Source organism: Sceloporus occidentalis, unplaced genomic scaffold (genome assembly GCF_023333645.1).
Source record: "Sceloporus occidentalis isolate IW3139 unplaced genomic scaffold, rSceOcc1.0.p SCAF_5, whole genome shotgun sequence".
Taxonomy (NCBI): Eukaryota; Metazoa; Chordata; class Lepidosauria; order Squamata; family Phrynosomatidae; genus Sceloporus; species Sceloporus occidentalis.
This window is the reverse complement of record NW_028316985.1, coordinates 127,817,244-127,839,492: the sequence shown is the minus strand read 5'-3', so window position 1 is coordinate 127,839,492 and position 22,249 is coordinate 127,817,244. Positions and strand designations below refer to the sequence as shown.

Genomic DNA, 22,249 nt, shown 5'->3' with positions numbered 1-22,249 from the left:
GAGTTCACATTTGTGAGAACTATGTTTTTTAGTAAATTGTACAAATGACATGACTTGTGCAAATTTCACAAAACTGCTAGAGCTGCTGCCTTGTTGGATGGTTTTGTAAAGAACATGAAGAATTAGTAAGGTTGTTGGCAGCTCTGATTAATCAGCCAGTCTTTTTCCATGCTTACTGTGAGTGTGTGTGATTTATTTCACAAAGAGAAATGATAGCACACCCCTTTTTTTCACAATGGCTTTTTTAAAACAAAGGTTACATAAACTGCAGTGGAAAAATAGTCCTTATGTTATTCTCATGGTAGAGGTGAGCTATTTTATGGGAGTGGTGTCAGCAATGTTTTATCAGGCTCGGTAAGGAATGTTTTAGTTGTGCATTCCTGCATGGCAGGAGGTTTGACTATATGGTTGTTGAAGCCCTTTCCAACTCTTATGATTCGATGAAGATATCAAATTTCTATTTTTTTTTCAATACCTTAGCTCAGTCATTAATCAAAATATCTGTAATCAGGCAGTCTGAAAATTACTAAGACTTGAAAGGGCAGCTATGAAGGAACTAGAATGAATCTAAATGTAAAGATACATTGTTGAATACCAATGTCAGGATCACAGTATTTCTGATTTGTATGTATGGATATGAGAGCTAGGCAGTGAAGAACACTGATAGGGAAAACACACCTAATTTGGATGTGGAGATGGAGCAGAATCAAAATATAGAAATAAATTAATCTAAATGCAAATCTAACCTGAAATATAATTTAGAGTTTTAAACATAACTAAACTGAAATTATTGTACTTTGTACATATTGTTGGACAAGTTGACAAAAGCTGATGATGTTCATTAAATCTGAAGGCACTAAGGAAAGAGGAAGAGCACACTATCTTCTTCTCTGGGGCACTGAGAGATGAGGAAAAGCTTCTTGAGGGGAAAAATATCATTACAGAATCAGTTATCTAAAGAACTAGTGGGCTATCTCTCTTGGAATTCTGTAAACAAAAGTTGTACAGCCAAGGGTTGTAAAGCTATTTCTTTGGATTTCCTGCATGGATTTAATTTAAATGGCCGAAAAGGCCCCACTCACTTCTTAGATTCTCTTGTGTGCCTAAAAGATAATGTGTGTGTCTGTCTCTGTGTGTGTCTTGCTATCCATCTCTTTCTCTCTCTTTGGTTTTAAAATAAGGATTATAGCCTGCATAGTGATTGAGAAGGTATTTTTAAATCATCAAACACACCTCAAATCTTCCTGAAAGAAGATTTTCTTCTTTGGTTGGGGGTGGGGTGGTAAAGAAAAGGCCAGAAGTTCAGCGTCATTTTTATACCTTTAAAATGAAACAAATAATCAGTTTTCCCCTTTGGCTTAGCCCTGTGCCAAATGACGTGGGTAGAAGCAAGCACAATCTGTTTAATCATCTATTTTTAATACTCCTAAGGATGTAGTATGATTCTAGGCACATAATGAAATCTTTCGCTGCTTGAAATGAAAAGAGACACCACCTTAACTATGATATTGCTGGCAGGAATCAACTTAAATATTTTTATTTGAGGTGTGAAAACAAATACTCAGACTTGGGCCTCAAACAGCATCAGATTGGAATGTACACACTTTGATCATATACTCCTATTTGCTGAAGTCAGGAAGAAAAATGCACCAATAAAAAAGATTAAACATTGCCAGAATGATATTGATTAAACTAAGCATACAAATGAAATTTAGGATTAGTATGGAAGGGATAGTTCACACCCATCTCTGCGAAATGCTCAAGAAGAATGTCATTGAAAAGGAAATGCAGTATTCCCTAGAGCAATAAAGTAAGGCTCTGAGTTACAACTGGTGGTTGGTAAAAACACATTTACTGAGAGGAGAAAGAGGTTAATCATATTAGTTGTATGTCTGCTTGATGTACTGTGAAGAAGAGGCAGAACTATGCCAGCCTAGTAATACCCAATCAGTAGAAAGCTAGCTACAGCCAATATAATGTTGGCTGGTAAGAAGAGACAATTTCCATTAGTGACATTTGGAATTAGATAGGGTTTTGGTTTCAGACAGTTAGGGTCTGGTTGTGTGACAGTCCAGAGGTTAGGGACTGTGAGAGCTATAGTTGAGAAGGATCTGATGACAGGATCTGATAGGGAACAAGTTCAGAAATGAGGGACTTGGTTCTAATACAACACTCCAAGTGAGGGAGTTGCTGGTCTGATATCCTGAGGGATAGGGTTAGCCCAAGGGCTAGTATAGAAATAAGGTCAGAAGGATAACAGTAAAAGAGGATGGTGTGAGGGTCCTAAGTGAGAGTAACTGGAGTTCTCTAGAAAGAGAGAGAGAGAGAAGTAACAAATAAGTTTATCACACAGCACTTGGAGAATGGGAATGGAAGGGAATGGAAGGGAGGGAACGTGTGTTACTGCATGGGAGAATGCCGCCAATGCCACTGGGAGTCCCCAATCAGTTCCCCAACCATTCCACAGCAGCCGATTTTGAAGGACTGTTCAGAATCGTTTTTCAAAATCGGCTGCTGTGGAACATTTGGGGAACAGATTGGGGACTCCCGGCAGCATCGGCGGCATTCTCCCATGCATAACACATTCTCCATAACACATGTTTCCCCCTGTTCTGTTCCCTTCCATTCCCATTCCTCAGAGTGCCATGTGATAAACTTATTTGTTACTTCTCTCAATAACGAGTGAATGTACCAGCTGAACAAGTGAAACATTGTTAAACTGTTTTACAAATAAAGTTTTGTTCTTATTGTCTGGGTATGAAATAAGTAACCACACTACTAAGTACCATCTGAAAGTGAATTCTAAAAAAGGAAATTAAGCAGTTTTCGGGGTTCTCGTGGCAGCGGTGGGATGACAAAACTCATGGGGCTGCCATAATAGTAAAATAGTTGGGACTCACTGTGACATGTACCATCTGTACTACTCCATCCTTTAAAATGTTCTGACCTTCTCACAGTCCTACTACCTCTCAGCTCAACCATGATGGAATGCTTGGGCCATGATGAAATCTGGTGTATATCATTATGTTGCCATTATTTTCTGTGCCTACACTGGTCGTTCTACAAAAGCTGAGACAGAAGAGAAAATAAATTTTATTTATAGCTAAATAAATTCAAATATTGAATATATTGTTTAAATTAGAATAAATGAAAATACAGCAAACTGAATTTGAAAAAACCAAAGCTAGAGCAGAAGAATCACATTTTTCAATCCACCTGTTGGAATGGAGTGGGGAATAGAAAGATCATGAAGACTGATAAAGTTTAAATTAAATTTTCTCTTTGGGAAGTTTAATTTATCTTAAGTGTCTGTATCTTTAAAAAGCTGCAGACTGTGGGGCTGTCCACACAGGACAAAAGAACAGTGTTCCCCTCTAGCCTTGTGTCATCCTGTTTGGACAATGCATGCCAGGATCAGGCCAAACCCTGGCAGACCAGATGTGAATCCAGTGGTTCCAGCCTGAGTCCCTGATCCCGGGCAAGCCTCAGCTGTTTATATGCCCTGTGCACTCCATACCTTCCCCATGCATCTCCATCAGTGAGAAAAACCCTCTGCCTGATGCAAAAATTGGAGTCTGACTGTGCCCATATAACAGGGGTCCCTGTTTTTGCATCAGGCATGGCGATTGGGTTCTGCTTATTAGTAGAAACTCAGAGCAAAGCTTAAGAAATGTGTAGCTGCAGGGAGGTGCAGTAGTAACTGCAGGGAGGAGCATATAAACACCTGCCATCCCTGCCACAGCTGGATTAATACCTCAGGTATAAAAAGGCGTAATGCCAAGAATGGGAAACTCTGGTAGGTGTCCCCCATGAAAAGGGGCATTACCTATTACTCTGTATGCAACTGGAAGGGATCAACAGTTACCTTATACTTTTTTTAAAAAAAGTATTATTTGGGAGATAAAAATTATGCTGGAGAAATAGCAATAAATGAGAGAAAGACACCCCCTTATTGGCTTCTGTGAGTATGCTTGCCCATTTTGAGAGTTGATTTTGTGTGAATGAGTGTATGTTTGTGTGTGTAAAAGAGAGAGGCTAAAAGGGCTATTACACAAATGGGACTAGTGGAGTGTTTTTAGCACCCAAGGTGGATGCTAAAAGCCAGGATAGTCAATTCCCAATCCAGACTGCCAATACGTTGTTGCTGACATTCCTATCCTTACCACCCATGACCACTCTATTCTAGTAGTGTTTTATATCTATTTTAGATCTAAAAAGAAATAGGTGGTCTTAATATATTATAGTTTGGAGTGGTAAGAAGGTATCTGTTTGAAGAGGAAAAGATGGGCTTTCCAGGTGTCAGGTAACCCCCACAAGGACAATCATCCCTGAGCCTGATTCTCATTTCTTCTCCTTAAACAGACTTTAGGTCTGTTCCCATCCCTCCCAAGCCCATACTCACTCTTTTAGTGCTTTTTCCTAACATGGGCATGTAGTGGCTGGTGGAAGAGCACATAAACAGAGCGCACATTAAAATCATGCAACATAAAATTAGAAACATACCAATTTAAAATTCATTGTTTTAAAATCCCATAGGTAACTAGAACCCAAATCATGTAGGGTTTTTAAAGATAATAACCAATACTTTGTAGTTTGCCCAGAAACTAACAGGCAACCAGTGGAGTGATTTTAATATTGGTGTGATATGCTCACTCCTAAATATACCAGCAATCAATTTGACCACTGTGTTTTGAACTAATTGAGGATAATTGAAATTAATATAACTAATTGAAGTTAATATAGCTGGCAATGACCTTCCTCAAGGATTAGAGTAAGGATTGGGGGTGGGGGTGAAGGGTGGGAAAGCAACCAAGCCTAGATTTCCTATGTTTTTCTGATACTGGCAGTGGCAATCCTCCTCTATCGCTACCTTTCCACCTCGTACCTCTGGTCATTACAGTAGTTGTGTCAGGGAAAGTGGGGGGAGGATGGCAGCCATGCATAGAGAATTGCTGCACAGGCTACAGTGCTGATCTACTTTTCACAATGCCTCCGCCCCCGCCCCCCGCTTCCTTCTCTGGCCTGATCATTGTAGTGGCTAATGCGAGGAGACAAGGGGACAGACATGTGATGAGAATCCTTGGGATTTTCTTTTTATACAGGTAGCAGTACTGCCCCTTATCTCTTGGCTGCCCCGTAGCCCCTGCCACTTGACACTACAATAACAATACCAGGGAGAGGGAGAGAGCAGCCACATGAGGAGCATTGTGTCTGGTTTTCTGTGTCAAGAGAACAGGGGTAGGGCAATTCTCTCTGTGTAATGGCTCTCTTCCTCTCTCCCACTGGCCACAACAATGGGGGACATCCAAGGGGTTATCACTGCATTGGGAGGCAGAAACTTTCTCCCTTCTACAGGATGATAAAATACAAAGCTACTTCATATTCAAAGAGATCTGACTTATGTATTCTCCATATATCAGAGTTCCCTAGATACTGGTCTAGATTAAATACCTCATCATATAAGACAGATGTTAATAGTGAATCATTAATTTAGTGTTAACATTTTCTTACACTTATCCCATGTTTCCAATAGAGTATTTGTTATGAAGTTATTATTCTCCCATTATCTGTGCCTCTTATCAAAATTAGATCACCTAATAGCAATTTGCCACAAACATGTTCATTGGAGATGTAAGGACAGTCATATTTTCATATCCATTATAAAAGGATAAAACATTAGCTTATTTACTTGATAGGAATATGATGGGTTGAATACCCCATATGTTTCTGTCTTTTACTGGCCACGGCAATAATTTTATTTTTTACTTTTAAACAATGGTAGGGTTGTTGTTGTTTTTTTTGTTGTTTCATAAAATGTAGAGAATGGGCACTAATGGTCCTTAAATGAATTGTTATGGTTCTTATCAACATACATGATAAGCTACTAATAGTTTATGTGGACCAATTAAGTAGTCTAATTGTGTTGTTGACTTTAGAAGTTGTCTTTTTCCAAGTTAATTGCTGTATCTTGGATCTTATCTTTATTCATTGTTTCCAAAATAACTCATTATTTCCAAAATAAATCTCTGTTACTTAGTCAGTTTTGCACAAGGAAAAATTCAGAGAAGGAGGAGGAGGATTAACAACTTTATTTATACCCTTGCAAAACACAGGAACTCATGGTAGCTTACAGATTTGAACAGTTTAGCTAAAACATGCAAATGGCTAATGTTAAAATGTAATTAAACTGTCAATTACATTTAAAACAACTTAAAACATGCAATGAAAACAATACAAGCAGATTTAAAATGGTACTATTAGAACAAGTACGACACACTATTAAAAGAACTTTTTTTAAAAAAAAACATTCAATTCTCAGAAGTCCTTTGGAGTAAAACTGTCTTTCGTGGAAGCACAGCAAGGGGGACCCATTCCAGAACCCATGAGATTATCAAATGGAGGGGGCAAGCATCCTTCTTCTTTCATGAAATCATCTAATTTGTGCGATTGTGGGGAAGATTGTCACTCCCCTGGGCACTTATCCCGTTCTTCTCCCATCGGTAAACAGTAATGGACCTGTCATTTGGTATTAATGGGAGTTTTTGTGAGTACCAAATGACTTATCCATTACTGTTTACAGACGGAAGAAGAATGGGATACGTGTGGTGTGTGTGTGTGGTACTCTTCCCCACAATCATGCAAAAGAGATGATTTAACAACGGGAGAAGGATGCATACCTCCTATGTGATAATTTCCCCAGGATCAAAAAGTCCATGTCTCATGTCTCCACCAGATATGCCTGTGAAGCTATGAGAGAAGGACTCTTCCTGGGGATCTTAGTGCCAAGATAGCTCATATGGTAAAAGGTATGTTAGGTAGGAGAATGAAATTTTAAAGTGTGAATGGTGTTTCATGAGTGTAGTGGTGTTTGCTAAGTGTGAATAGTGATTATTCAAATAATGAGAATGAGAGATTGAAAAATTGGCTACATCCTATAGGTGAGCTAATACACCTTATTCTGCTCTCTTCTCCCAACACACACACACACACACACACTCCTTCTCCCCCTTTTTTGCTTGTTGTAGAGGATAGAATTCTATATCAAATATGCTTCTACCAAAGTCCTCTCCCAAAACTCACATTTTCCCCACTACAGCCCTCCAACATAGCCATTTCCTGCCTGATGGACAGCAGAAGGAGTGGCAGATAAGTTTCCAGCTATTTTTCTAAAGCTGGATGTAGAATGAAAACACCATTCAGAACCTCCTTGGGTCCCTTCTGCAGTTCCCTGAGGATGATGTCATTGTTGTGCATCTGTCTGTAGCAAAATAGCTGGGTTCTCCCCTTGCAGTCTCCCACTCTTCATTGATTAGTAAAAGGCCATGTTTGGTGGGGAGGACGATTGGGAAGGGGAAGGTTGCACTAGACAAATGTGGGTGGGTTGAATGGGAGATACATTGTAATTATATAAGAGTGATACATCTCCCAGTCTAGGTTCTTGGCCTTTAATTTTTGGCCAATGAGGAGAATATTTTTGTGAGATGTGATATGAAGATGAGTGGTAGAGAGTGAAGAGTGATGGCTTATTATTTTGCTGTTTGAGAATGGAGTTGTGATTCTTGATAAATGAGGGTTCTTCTACCTTTGACAGAATATTCTGGATTGCCTCTGGAGTATTCTGGCCCTGAATTCCCCCCCCCTCATCCCCCTTTTTGTTCTGGACAGCTACATGATCCCTGTAAGCTAGCTGGTGCTACCACTGAAGGCACAGCCTTGTTGTGTGCCCAGACTTGGTTTGACCTCAGAGTGACTTGCGCCCTCAGAGTGACTTGACACATTCACAGGGACCACCTGGTGGGATGAGAGCTGGCCATTGGTACCATGTTTTGTTTCAGTTTTCTGGAAAACTCAGAGCAAATGGTAAGTCTTTTTAATGCAGGACAAGGGGTGGAAATCCCAAATTTGATTTGAGCATTGTGAAACACCCGAGACCCAATTCGGTGTTTTGGTCCTGTGTAACATTAACAGTGAAGATTTTCACACAACATTGTTATATCGTTCCTTTATTGTCCCAAAGTGTAGTGGAATCATCATAACAGACAGACAGAATTCAGCGATTCAACTGTTTTGAAATTGTTTTGTAATCGTTTATTGCTATTCAACTGTTTTGAAATCATTTTGTAATCATTTATTGCTGAATTCTGATATATCAATGTTTTAAGAACACTAATAGCCTCATGTGAAAATCTTTTGGAATTGTCTATCTGTTATGACGATTCCACTACACTTTGGGACGATAAAGTAACAATATATGTTGTGTGAAAATCTTCAGTGTTCAGTGAGCCCCAGGGAAATTTGGGGTTCATCAGCAATGCAGATAAATCCTGGCGTCATTCCCACTACCTTTCAAACCAGATCACAAATCAGTTTGAACCAGTTCAAATGACCCTGGTTCCCACTTAATCCAAATCGCTGAAGTGATTCCAAGAGGGAAGGCCATGCTCCAGACCTTTGTCGTTTTGACCTGCATCTTTTTGATGCTGTTTTTTTTTTCCTGCTTCTTTTTCGATAAATGGATTCCGTGCAAGTGTGAACCACAAGCGGATCAGAAACAATTTGAAATTTCCCCTCGGACAGCTGGAACCAAATCATTTTGAATCAATTCATTCATGAATAGGAACAAGTGGGTTATTTTTTTTTTCTTGGCAGCACCCAAACAGCGCTGTTTGGGTGCAGGACTCAAATGGTGCAGCACCCAAACAGTGCTACGCTGCATGGATGGCATCAACGAGAGTGAGCACGTCAGTGGAAGTGGGTTCTTTTTAGGGCTCCCTGAGGCTGCACTGTTTGGTTGCTGCAGCCTCCGTCAGGGGCAGAAACGGGCAGCATCTCGCCACCCCTTTCTCCCCATCTGTCGAGCCCCTTAGTTTTCAGTTAGTTTAAAATTGTGTTTTTAATTTAGCTCTTTTTAAATCATTGTGTCTGTGTGTCTATGTGAATAATACTTTCTTTTAATCTGTTGTTATTGTGAGTGACTCCAAGTCACATTTTTTGATAAAGAAGGGTAGATATCCAATAAATAAATAAAGTTACTTTCCAAAATAAATTGGTTCATTAGTTGTTCCATTTTAACATTTTGTGGCAATTACATGAAATATTTTTTTAAAGTATATGTCAGAACCAAACTAAAATGTGTTGTGATTTCATTTCAGTGGGACAGCATGTTTCAGAAGCAATTGCTCCTAAGGTGATCGGGGATAGGTTACAATGCTAATCTCACAGCTGTCTCTCTTACTAGCAGTACTCATAAATCATATGGTGTGTAATAAGAAGAGCAAGTTGGCGAGGTTAGAAATCTTAAGAAACCTGTGACAGAAGTGATAGATGATATGAAGTGACTACATTCTGAAGATATTTTATATTTTATAAAGGGAATGTGTTGCATTTGAGATAAGGTCCTTTTGCATTCCCCCCTAACTTTCCTTCTGAATATCAACACTGGGAGTTGTGCATCACTTGTGTAGCACTTCCAGATGAGTATCAAAAGCCTGCGTTATGAAGAAAAAGGGTCAACTGAGATTTAAAAATGAGAAGCAAACCCAGCAAATTGTTCATTGCATCATGCAGCTACTTTATTAATATAGACTGTCACACAGTTTTAACTTAAATATGATTGTTGATCCTGAGTCATGCACGGTCACCATGCAGTTCATGGAAATTAGCACCTTAACAAATCACTAAAATATTAATCGGGCTTTGAAAAGACGACAATGCTGTTTGACTCAGGTAGGAAACAACTGATAAATGTGGTATTTTATTCTTTGTTTTGTCACATAGCTGATCCCAAGTAATTGGGGATGATGGTGCTATTCACACAGATGTCAAAAGCAGTCAATTGGATAGAAGCAGGGGCAGACAAAAGCTAGGGTCCTAGACAAGATGCTTTCTGGTGGATTTCTTCTCCATAATGGCTCCTGGCATGTAACTACCTCCCCCCAAACTCCCAGTTTAGCAAGAGCTAGAGGAATCAGGTGGTGCTGGTGGGAGCCAGAGAAGGGGGAAACAATGCAGCTCTACCTGCCTAATATACCCTCAACCCAGGAATAGTGGCTATGATTGCCTTATTCAGTGCTGCTCTTAACAGTGCTGGACATTTTATAACCAGTCATTTTTCTGCAAAATATTATGACAAAATGACATTCTATTGGTCACTTTGATCCTTATTATTAAGTTTGGCCCTCCTGCCATTTTGTTGAAGTAATAATAATAATAATAATAATAATAATAATAATAAAATTTATTTATATCCCACCTCTCTACAAAATGCAATCGAGGTGGCTTACAAGATTAAAAATATACAGTCTGAACTGTCAACCCACCCCCCTTAAAATAAAATTAAACAATGTAGAATTTAAAACACAAAGCATACTTAAAAACAATACAATAACTGTGGTGAAATCAGAGGTCAGCAACTAGATTTTCCTTTTGATAGCCGGAGAACTATTCAGGAAAGGCCTGCCGGAAGAGATCCGTCTTTATAGCTTTTTAAAAGCTGTTTAGAATGGTAATATGACGGATCTTGTCCGGCAGGCCATTCCACAATCTGGGAGCAACAGCTGAAAAGGTCCTCTGGGAGGTCGTAGACAGCCCAAGGCTGTAACAGATTTTTCCCTGAGGATCTAAGTGTGCGGGGAGTATTATATGGAAGGAGGCGGTCCTGAAGATAGGTTGGACCCAAGACATTTAGGGCTTTAAAGGTGATAACCAATATCTTGTACTGGGCCTGGAAACTGATGGGCAGCCAGTGGAGTGATCTTAAGATCGGTGTTATATGGTCTCTTCTGGATGTACTGGAGACCAATCTGGCTGCCATGTTCTGAACTAATTGAAGTTTCCGGACCAAGCACGAGGGTAGCCCCAGATATGCAGTCTACTATGTGTGCATACCATGTTATTTGTGACAGTTATAAAAAGTTGGGATGCCCCCAGAATGGATCCCCCACGAATTCAGAGGGATGACTATAGTTTAGAAAAGGTTTAGGATATTTGATCTAATCCAGTACTGCATTTATGTAGAATATGCCTTTTTCTAGCTTTGAATTTAGGCTTTAGTTAGCTATTCTCAAAGTTTCTCTGGCAGCCACTTCTGTTTCACTGATTGGAATAAGCGAGGCACATCATTTGAGATTCTAGAATAATTCAGTGGTAATATGTTTTGGTTGACCAAAAGCTAAATGGTTTGTTTGAATGTTTCAGCTCAAGAGTCTATTTTCTCCCTGCCTCAGCTGAGCTGTCATTTCTGACAATATGGAAATCCAGTGGAAAAGGTAGTTGTCCTCTTCAGCAGTCCATAAGAATATTTTGTTGATTGTCAGAGGAATTTTTTTCCTATTTCAGCTAAAACTGAAGAGATCAGCAAATTGATGCAAGGTGATACAACATGGATGTCATAGCTTTTGACAATTTCCAAGCAGAAAGAAAGAGGAAGAAACTGTTGAATCACTGATGCTGAAAACTTTTCCAGAGCACTTCAGATGTAAAACTAGACAGGGGAATTAAGGTTGTCGGCTGGTTCACCATGGAAATGGAACTTCTTGTTTACAAAAAGTTTAGGAATGCATTGAGCATTCTGAACCAAAAGCTGCTTTTTAAGTCTAGGCTAGAAGGAAATTATACATCAGTCACAAAAGAAATTATTCCCTTTGTGGTTCACAATTGCTTAATTTGTTGACTATTACTGATGCACACTTTTCTTACCTTCTTTCTGTACTTCCATCACAATTTTATATTTTTCTTAAGCCCCTTTCTCAGCTATACGCAGGGGTCTCATAATGCGGTTATGCTTGAACTGTATAATGGGTTTTTTGCATGTATGTTTTGTTGACATTCTAAGTCATCCAACAAGCACAGAGCTATAGAATTCTGTGCATGCTGGATGATTTAGAATGTCAACAAAACATACATGGAAGAGATTAATAGGGCCATCTACTCCAACCTCCTGCAGTTCAGGAACACACAATCAAAGCACTCCCAAGACATGGTCATCCAGCCTCTGTTTAAAAAGCTCCAAAAAAGAGACTTCATCACATTCCAGGGCAGTGCATTCCACTGTCATACAGCTCTTACTGTCAGGAAGATCATCCTAATGTATAAGTGGGATCACTCTTCCTGTCATATGGATCCATTGCTCTTATGTCCTATGAGCACCAAGCACACCTTTGAACTGCTGCAGCTCCTAGTAACAGTCTCTGGGGCAGCAGAAAACAACCTTGCTTCTTCTTCAGTATGACATCCCTTCAGATATTTAAATATGGCTATCATATCACCCCTTAACCTTATCTTCCCCAGACTAAATTTACCCATCTCCCTAAGCCTAGGATCATATTGGCTTTTCATGCTGCAGCATCACACCATTTACCTAGTGATGTACTAAAGATTCCTAGATCCTTTTCACATGTACTGTTGTCAAGCCAGGTGTCACCCATCCTATAGCTGTGTATTTCATTTTTGTTTCTGCCTAAGTGTAGTCCCTTGCATTTCTCCCTGTTGAAATTCATTTTGTTAGTTCTGGCCTGGCTGTCTAATCTGTCAATGTCATTTTGAATTTTGATCCTGTCCTCTGAGGTATGAGCTATCCCTTTTAATTTTGTGTCATCTTCAAATCTGATAAGCATGTCTTCAATACTATCATCCAAGTCATAGATAAAAATGTTGAATAGTGCTGGGCCCAGGACAGAACGCTGTGGCACCCCCCTAGTCACTTCTTTCCAGGTTGAAGGCTTTCCCCTGTGTTCACACTCTCACATTCAGTCACTAGTCTGCAGTTTGTTGTTACATGTTTTAACTCTGATTTACTGATTATTATTTTTTTTGGGTGAAGATTTATTCAGAGGATGTTTGCCATTACCTTCCTCAAAGGCTAAGAGTATGAGATGAAGGTCTCCCAAAGACTGTTAGTATGAGACCAAGGTCACTCATTCACTAGGTCTCTGAGCAAGGATTTGAAGCCTGGTCTCTCATAGCTCTAGTCCAACATTCAAACCACTACACCATGCTAGCTTCCTTGACTGTAATATATTGTGTGAAAAGGACTCTTGTCTCATTCACATGCCATTTTAATCTATTTTTTTTCATTCTACACAGGTTTAACCTCTAGTAAAACATAGTTTTGCTCTTTTCCTTTTCCTTTACTTTTCAGTTTCTGGGTTTCCTTTACTCTCAGAAGGCTGCTGTCCTACACACATATTTGGGATAAGGTCTGTTGAGTGCAGAAAGAATTAATTCCAACTAAACCTGTAGAAGATCAGGCCGTTAATATTCTGTTTCCTTTTTCCACTCTGTCTCACTTATTTGATGCCATCTTTAACTTCTATTGCGAGATTACATGCATGGAGAAATAGAGTTGTTCTCATCAAAGAGAAGTGGCTTTGTTAACACATTAGAGGCAATTCAAGTATGCATATGTCCATGTTTATAAACAAAAGATTATATGTTGGTTTCTGTTATGCTTCCCTTTCTCCCACATACAAACTCCTTATCTCCAGGAATGCATACTATATTTTTTGAAACTGAGCATAATTCTAGAACATTTCATAAAATACTATTATGTGCCAGCCTTACTCCTTTTCTTTTAATACAGATTAATAAGAGGAAATCAGTCTGCATTGGTTTAATGCAAAGTGGTGGTAGCCAGGGATAGAATCTTTGCTTATTTTATTCTCACATGTAAGGATGAAGAATTTGAAAAGTCATCTTCCTCTTGGATAAAATGATAAGAGGTTTTGCACATTTACAACAATTTTTTTGCAGTTTTTTGCACAATAAATTCATGTCTGAAATAAAAACCAAAATGTTGCACAAGAACATTGCTACAACAGACACAAAAAACTACGGGCAAAAAATATGGGGAAACAAAAGACTCAAGGGCAAAAAATTGGACCATGATTGGCTATGTTTTTGGTTGCTGCAACCCAGCATGAACCAACCAGGACCAAGAGAACACAAAGCATAAGCAACAAGCAATGTAGTTTTAGATCTAATTTGTTCCCGCTCTGTTAGAATGGGCCTGAAATTGAACTTGGTGCAAGTTTTCTGCATGCTTAAAGCATGAACAGTATAATGCATGTGCTTAACTTTGCTTGACCTTAGTAATGTAACTGAGGCCCCATACAGACAGGCCAAAATAAAGCTGCTTCGAGTCATTTTGGAGATATACTGTTTAAATGATGCATTTAAGAGTCCGGAAGCCACTTCAAAACCATGTTCTAGTCCTAAGGACTGGAGCGTGGCTTTGGTGTGGCTTCCGAACTCTTGGGATGCATGCATCATTTAAACAGTATGCCTCCAAAGTGACCCGAAGCAGCTTTATTTTGGCCTGTCTGTATGGTGCCTGAGTCAGTAGGGTAGGCACACCAGCACATTTTCATTATTTGGAGTGATGAAATCCTCTGCCACTCCACTTCAATTTCATCGTTCCCTCCAAGTTTAATAAATTATCACAATAGCTGAAAGAGGTGGGGTGAATGAACCAAACCATGGGGCAGGGAGAGAGAGTTCCTAATGAGTTCCTACATTTTAAATTTCACCATCCTGTAGCTTAGGAATGGATAGAAGTCATTAAGACTAGGAGAGGGAGAAAGAAGGGAGTTTCTCAAGGGTCAAAAAAACCCACAAACCCCTCAGTGAAGTGAACTCCAGCCCTGATAAGAAGCCCCAGCCCCAAGGTCCAGAATTAAGCCAAATTGATTCAATATCCTACAGATAACCCTGTCCAAAAAAAACAAAACAAAACAAAACAAAAACAATACGTCCATGCAGTGATATGGTAGGTGCAAATGTTAAATTTCATCCAGTTGGATAATGGCTACATTTCTGTCTATCTGGCTACCAGAACATACAACTCATGACTGTCCCATACCTATATGGAGTTGTGGTGGTGCAGTGGTTAAATGCCTGTACTGAGTGACTCACTCACAAACCACAAGGTTGTGAGTTTAATACCAGCCAAGGCTCAGGCTCAACTCAGGCTTGAATCCTTTCTAGGTCGCTAAAATGAGTACCCAGCTTGATGGAGGCAATTAGCTTACACTTGTAAATTGCTTAGAGATTGCTTAGAGTGATATGTGGTGATATATAAATGAAGCTGCTATTACTATTGTTATATGGCCATTTCAAGAGCATGAGAGAAGCCAGGAATCACCAGCTATGGTCAATAGTTGATCACACCCATGGTTGCCACTGGCCCTCCTTAGCCACTACAAGGCCATATCAGGAGAGTGGGAGGCAGCGAAAGATTGTCTGGCTATCCAAACATTGCTCAGGGGTGGGCAACCACAGAGGGGGTTACAAATACAAAATCCATTGTATTTTGCTGTGCCGGGAATGATATAACATCACTCCCAGCAGTCATTTCAGCCAGTTTTCAACCTTTTTACTTGGGAGGACTGAGATCTGGGGGTATGGGGGGAGGCAAACCATTGGGTTTGCAACCAGTATGGGGTTCTTGGGCCTGGTTTGTGGGCAAACTATCCAAAATGTGTGACTTTGGGCAATATTGGGAGGGATTCGTGGGCTGCACAATGGGATCCCACAGGCTAAACCTCAGCCACCCCTGAAATAACTGAACAACCCTTGCTGCCCTCACTATTCCCTGACTACTACATTGCCATAGCAGGTGGGCAGAGGATGACGAGGATCACTGGATCATGTTCTGTTAGCTGGATGTTCCACAACTACCCCACCCCGGCCACTATATAGATGTGTTGGGAGAGTGGGGTGGCTGAGGATCATCCTGTTATGATCTGATAGTTCACACAATGCAGGCATCCTTAGGACCTCCCAGGAGTCATCCAGAAGTCCAAGAGGATATCATTGTACTAGTGTATCTGGTTATTAGAACACAGCTAGTTGATCATTGTGTTCTTGCTGTCCTCTCCAGCGATTACATGATCTATTGAGGGAGACACAGGGAAACACTGCTGAGCTTATCTCCTCACTGTCAGTACATTTTCAAGTACTGTATGGTTTTCAAGATGTCCTCACAGTGAGGAGAAAAACTGAATAAATGTATTTCCCCATCACCATGAATAAATGTAATGCAAAGACACATCCCTACAGTGGTTTTTACCTCCCCCCCTTTTTTTTTAAAATAATAATAATAATAATAATAATAATAATAATAATAATAATATAATCTTTATATTTTGAAGTTTTCTGGCAAGGACACACTGCAGATCCGTAAAACAAGTCAAAGGTCTCTTGTTTGTTCAGTGGACACCCATCTTGTACAATAATTTCTACATTTTTACATGCTCTATGATGCACAATTTATATACATGCCAATCTGGAGTCCACAAATAGACTTGCTTGCTATCAGATTTGCATGTACTTTTAAATTTTCCTTTGTACATATGGCACTCTTATACCTAGATTGTGGAGTGACTTAATATCACACATTGGTTCTTGCCTACAGGGAATATAGTTTAGTTATGTATTCTGATGAAGGAATTTTTTTTTTTTTTGGGGGGGGGGGGTGGGCTTTCATTTCCCAGTAGGCCAGAATTCTCTTCTGTCTAGCAGTAGCTCTACCAGCAGGCACTGTTTGTTTCCCACTGTCTGTGCTCTATTCTAGAACTAACCTACAGCCATGCTGCAGATTTCTTGCCAGGCACAACAGAGATCCCACAAAGTCATTCACACACACCCCTGAAACACTGGGCCAAAGAATATTTGATTTATTTTTCTTGTCCAATATATTTGAAGTGGGAAACATGCTTTCCCAAGGATGCAAATGAATGCCATAACATATTTGTAGTGGGTTTTTTTTAAAGTCCCAAATTGTTCCAGAGTTAGTCATCATGACTATGAAGGCCCATTTCTTCCAAAGCAATCTACAATTTTACAGGTTGGACAGAATGAATTCTTTTTAGGGACTTACATGGCAACTTTCGGGGAAGACTTCAGCATTTTTTATCAAGATAGGAGTGAAACAGCCATGAAAAATTAAATGGCTTCTAGCCACTTTTAGATGACACACGCCTCGAAAGCGGCTGCAAAATGAAACAAACCTAAAAACAGTTGCAAAAAGGGGTGAAGGAGGCATGTATGGGAGTGAAGGAGGGTGAAGGAGAGTGGAGGGGGCATGTATGGGAGGCCTCCATGATTGTGCTTTGCCAATGTATTACTTACACAGTGATGCACCAATGCACTGTATAGGTGGAGCATCACACATGCAGCTGTGTGGCTGATTAAAGGAACAGCTATCCAATGAAATGGCATCTGAACAGAATATGGGAGGTAATTGGAGGTTGCAGGTGGTGTGATTGTGTAAGGGTGCACATCGTGGTGGGGAAGCAACAACAAAAAATTGCCCAGAGGAGCAGCTTGGGAGCGGGCCATGCAGACAGCGGAGTTTTGACCAGCTTTTGGAAAAATCAGCTTTGAGCTGTGTTTTCCTGCCCATCAGCTCTCTTATTATGCAAGGCTAAACAAAACAAAATGAAAGAAAACCTGGCAAGATTTGGGAAAATGGCTTTATTCCTTCTTACCTGGTGACTGGTCCCAATTTACTAACCACTAAGAGCAAAGCTACTACAACTATTTATAAATGTTACCTTGAGTGCTGTAGTTGCTTTGGCATCATTGTGTGATTTCCCACTATGTGGCAATAATAACAGCAGCCACATATAATTTCTAAATGGGTCTATAGAAGAGTCCTCTTTTGCTCAAAACCCTTCCTTTCATGTCTATCTTATGACATATATTGAAATAAGCAATGTATTTATCTAAACAAATATTTTAAGCTCATCACTGGTATTTCTTGTCATCTTGTGGTTCTCCTGTAACTTTGTACTGTTTATGGATGCTTCCTCATGAATGCAAAGTAGACATTTGGCATTCATGTTATTTACCCATTAAAATAAACACTAGATATATACTGTACAGGAATATAAACAGAGAGCCAACATGGTGAGGGGTTTGAGCATTGGAGTATGGCTCTAGATGCCAGAGTTTGAGTCCCTGCTCAACCATGGAAACCTACAGAGTGTCCTTGATGAGTTACACAGTCTCAGCTCCAGAAAACCCAGTGATAGCTTTGCTCTAGGGTTGCCATAGGTTGGAAACGACTTGAAGGGACACAATAACAATATACAGGAAACACTGGAAACTAATAGAAGCATCAAATATTTGAGTTAGTGGGGCAGCAGTATTTTTGCTACAAGTTGTGTTCCTTCATATCCAGGTGTTATGGAAAGAAACATCCTTGATGGAGAAGAATATATCTAGCTAGACTGGTTTTCAAAAGTAATCTTTTCTAAGCCATGGTGTTACTCTGTACTAGTGGAACCAAAGCTGCTATTATTATTATTATTATTATTATTATTATTATTATTATTATTATTATTTGAGGACACAATGTCATCCACTATGCTACTTGCTAGCCCTTCCTGTTCCTGTCAGATTCATTGCAGTACTTACGGCAAGTCAAGGAAAGAATGGATTTATTGCCCAGCAAAAATATGTGTTGTAGTGACCTGTTTTTTCACCAGTGCAAAGCACTTTGGATTCGGCTTAGTCTTGAATGGGCAATGAAAACCTATTAGCTTTAATGAATGCTGTTTCTGGAAGATGTGAACCCTTAAAACTATTTGTTGATAATAGATCAAGACAGCTGCCTTTGTTTTTGGACCCTTAGAGTGTGGCTATGTTGCTTTATGATGAGCATTGATGGTGTGATGGTATGACTATCCAACCTTAAGAATCGCCTTTCATATGGTGACTAAGGGGCAAACCAGACTGTCCCGATAGAGCGGTGTCCTGCCGCCACGGCAACCACATGCTGCAATCCCGATCTGGCGTTTTACTGGCTCTAAAAGAAATGGCAAAATGCCGCTCCTATTAGAGCCGGCAAAAAGGTACCCTTGCCCCCCCCCCATGGCATTTTTTGGCGCTCCATTCGGCATGCATCATATAAATGCTGTGCCAAAGGAGTGCTGTGATGCCACACACCAGGCAGGTGGGTAGACAGCATGATGCCAGTGTGGGGGTGGTGTCAGAGCATGCATCGTCTAAATGTCACGTCCCCACATCAACCCACACTGGTGCTTCAAGCCGGTCTGTACAGCCCCTAAGTCATCAACATTTATTTTCCTATTACATTAATCAATTACCAAATAATGGATGCCAAGCTTGAAATTATTAAGCCAATCCATGACAGGGGTATAACCTATCACATACATGTTATCATTTCAGTTGTAAATACATTCTCTGCCTGTCTAGTGGAAACTAAAAATATCAGATTCTGGACAGCAATTTGTAGGCAGTAATGCCAAGTAAAATCTGCAGACATGGCGAGAAAGATTAATGAAGAGGTCAAATTAAAACTTATATTTATAACATTCCAGACAAAGAGGTATTATATTTTTTTATTCTTCATCATCCTCTCTTGGTGACAATCAGTACACAGCCTAAGTATTTAATTGTTTGAAAGTTGAAGTGCATATGCTGCATGGAGCAGTGCTGGGAAGAAAGAAAGAAAGAAAGAAAGAAAGAAAGAAAGAAAGAAAGATTTTCTCTTCATTGTGATTTTCAAACATGCTACCTAGATAATTGTTAACAATTCTTTATTGCTATAAGTGAGTAGTTAAACATTGTGAATATTATGTGACGTGTGAATAAGGTAATAAAATGAATACACACTATGTGGGTAAAACAGTGTTACTAAGAATACAAAAGCATAAATAAAGCTGCTTTCATTTAGGGGGTATGATAAATAATGAAATACAGCAATTAGGGATCTCAATTAGCTTTGTTCATATTTTAACAATTTACTTTTCTTTTATGATTTCAGTAATTAAGTATGCAATGTTCTAGAAAGCATAAATCCTACTGAGATGTTTAAGTTAGGAGTATCTTCTTGATGTGCAATCAAAACAGGGGAGGAGGAAACAAAATTCTTTTTTGGATCTTAACAAGCTGTTTTGTTTTACCTTTGCAAGACAATTGAATGGTAAAGCAGTGTGGCCTACACAAGCCTTTTAAGCATCATTTTAACTAGAACCTCCTTTTGAAATTTATTGCATTCAATTACATTTTAAGAAGAATTTTAATTATGTGCCTGTAAAGAATAAAGATGCTTCAGGCTCCATTTGTTTATCATGGAGGCACTGGGGAAAAAAATGAGGACAGAGCTTCCCAGCTCATGCAGGGGTTGCAGAGAAAGAGAGATGACTTTTAATTCGACAAGTTCAGAGAGATTTCTTAGTTTGACGCGCACAGCAGGGGGTCTTTGAGCGCCTGGCAATACTTCAGCATTCGGAGCTTTGAAAGTCTTTCCCTGCAGCAGAAATTGTATCAAAAGCCAATGATAATATTCCCTGCAAGGTAAAGCACCCTATTGAAGATTTCTAGAGCTGTTTATTTATTCATCATAGTTTTTTTTTTCCTTTTAGGACATACCAGGCATATAGGTAATAATTCACATGGATGATATAAAAATGCAAATAAATAAAAAAATCATTAATCTTTTGCATTGCTATATTTCTTCATTGGTTTCATGTACTTATAAATACTGCCACCATCCTTCGCCCCTCCAAAATATGTATCTTTATTGCAAATGTCTCTTTCTGTAATTTTAATAAAATTGTTGTTTCTGTCATCTCTCTACCACCTGCTGGGTGCGTAAGATGTTTATGGCCATTTCCTTCCAGCAAGCATTCCAAGTAATTAATTAATTTTACAGAAGGATATTCAATTTCTTAGGGGAGAAGGTCTGTTTAAAATCCCAATTTTAAGTGAAATTTTTAGATACTAACCTTTCTATATTGTCAAGATTAAAGCTTCATTTATATTCCAAAGATAAAATGCATTCATATTTTTGTATTACCGTTGCAAAAACAAATCAAAATAAAAAAACCCAACATACTTTTTCTACCTTGTTTTTGTTTTCTTTGGTCTCCACAGCAGAGACAGGAATGTGGGACTACGACAACCTTTCCCTGGTGTAATGTCATTGTCGGCTATCACAGTGGCAGAATCAGCCAGCTCAGTGAAGACAAAAAGTGTCGCTCTTCTTGCTCTTTCAGCTGCCACTGGCATTCAAAGTGACCTTGCCTTGTAAATATTGGTGAGTGACCACAAGGGGAAAGAGCTCCCTGCTGAAAAAGAACTTGTTTTTAAAACTGTAGCGGCCTAAGGGTATTACTATGCTGCTTAAGACTGCATTTTCGAGTGCAGTAAATGTTAGGGATATACAGCGTGTACAGAGAACCTACATGTAAGACTTCCCCGTCTCTTCTCTGTATTAGTCACCATTCCATATATTAACCTACATTTCTATTTTTAACTTAGCACATGCTAAGACTTTTATTACGCATTGCAAGAGCAACATAAAATGTTTGCAGTGCTTTAGATTTAGGGAAAATCTCTTCTTCCCAAAGACACACTAACACATTATATATTCCCCCAAGCTTTTCTTGATGTGTTTATGACAAAAGGGTTATGTGAGAAACATAAGACACAGATGTAACCCATAGACAGATTCATGATCCCATCTCAAACCAACCAAAAATTTTTATTTCCTTATTTCACATTTGTGGCTTGATTCCACATCTGCAGCATGGAAAAACAAAATGAACCAGTCCTTTGGGTGCCATGTTCAAATCAGAGCTGTGGGGATAGTGAATGCCAGCCATCTGGTGTCCTCTGAAAATAAGGAGAAAGATATGTATACCGGTAATCTTTGTCTCATATCAAGCCACAGCCTGTGGTTATTAATGTTGTGTGTGTATGCATTTGTGCCTTTTGACTTGTCAACTTACACACCTGGTCAAAATTTCAGAATTAATCAGCACTCTCAAGCTGTGGAATCTGAAATAACAGTCATCCATTATCCCCCTTTGGAATGGTACTAATCTGGAATATGAGTAAATCTTTTTTGTTCTAAAGAAAGAGAAGAAGTAATATTTGAAAAAAAAGAAATAGCCATCCATCTTCCAAGAGGGTATATAATCCTGCAGAGGATTGATTAAACCCTGAAATAGCAAAATATAGAAATCACTCCTAGGCTATATTTGTTGTAGATAGACACAATGTCCCCCTGTCTATATACCCAACAAAATTTAATATGCAAACTGGTATAACAACCACACATCTGGTGCCTAACATACCTGTGGCATTTGGCATTCTAAAATGGATCTGGAATCTGTCTAATCTCTCTTGAAGTTTGATGTATTGTTTCCTATATCCAACAGGCCACTAATGCTTCTGGATGTCACCCACAGTGAGCTGTCCCCCACCCTCCGCCTCTCTT

At 39.3% G+C, this 22,249-nt stretch overlaps 1 long non-coding RNA gene across 1 annotated transcript in view; it reads left to right on the top strand.

Moving 5' to 3' along the window:
* LOC149312814 (uncharacterized) overlaps positions 1-20,936 on the top strand; it is a 235,483-nt gene extending 214,547 nt beyond the window's left edge. Inside the window, exon 3 of the long non-coding RNA XR_016281438.1 lies at positions 20,902-20,936. This is a non-coding gene — a long non-coding RNA (uncharacterized LOC149312814). The remainder of the gene's footprint in view (positions 1-20,901) is intronic.
* The last annotated feature ends 1,313 nt before the right edge of the window (positions 20,937-22,249 follow it).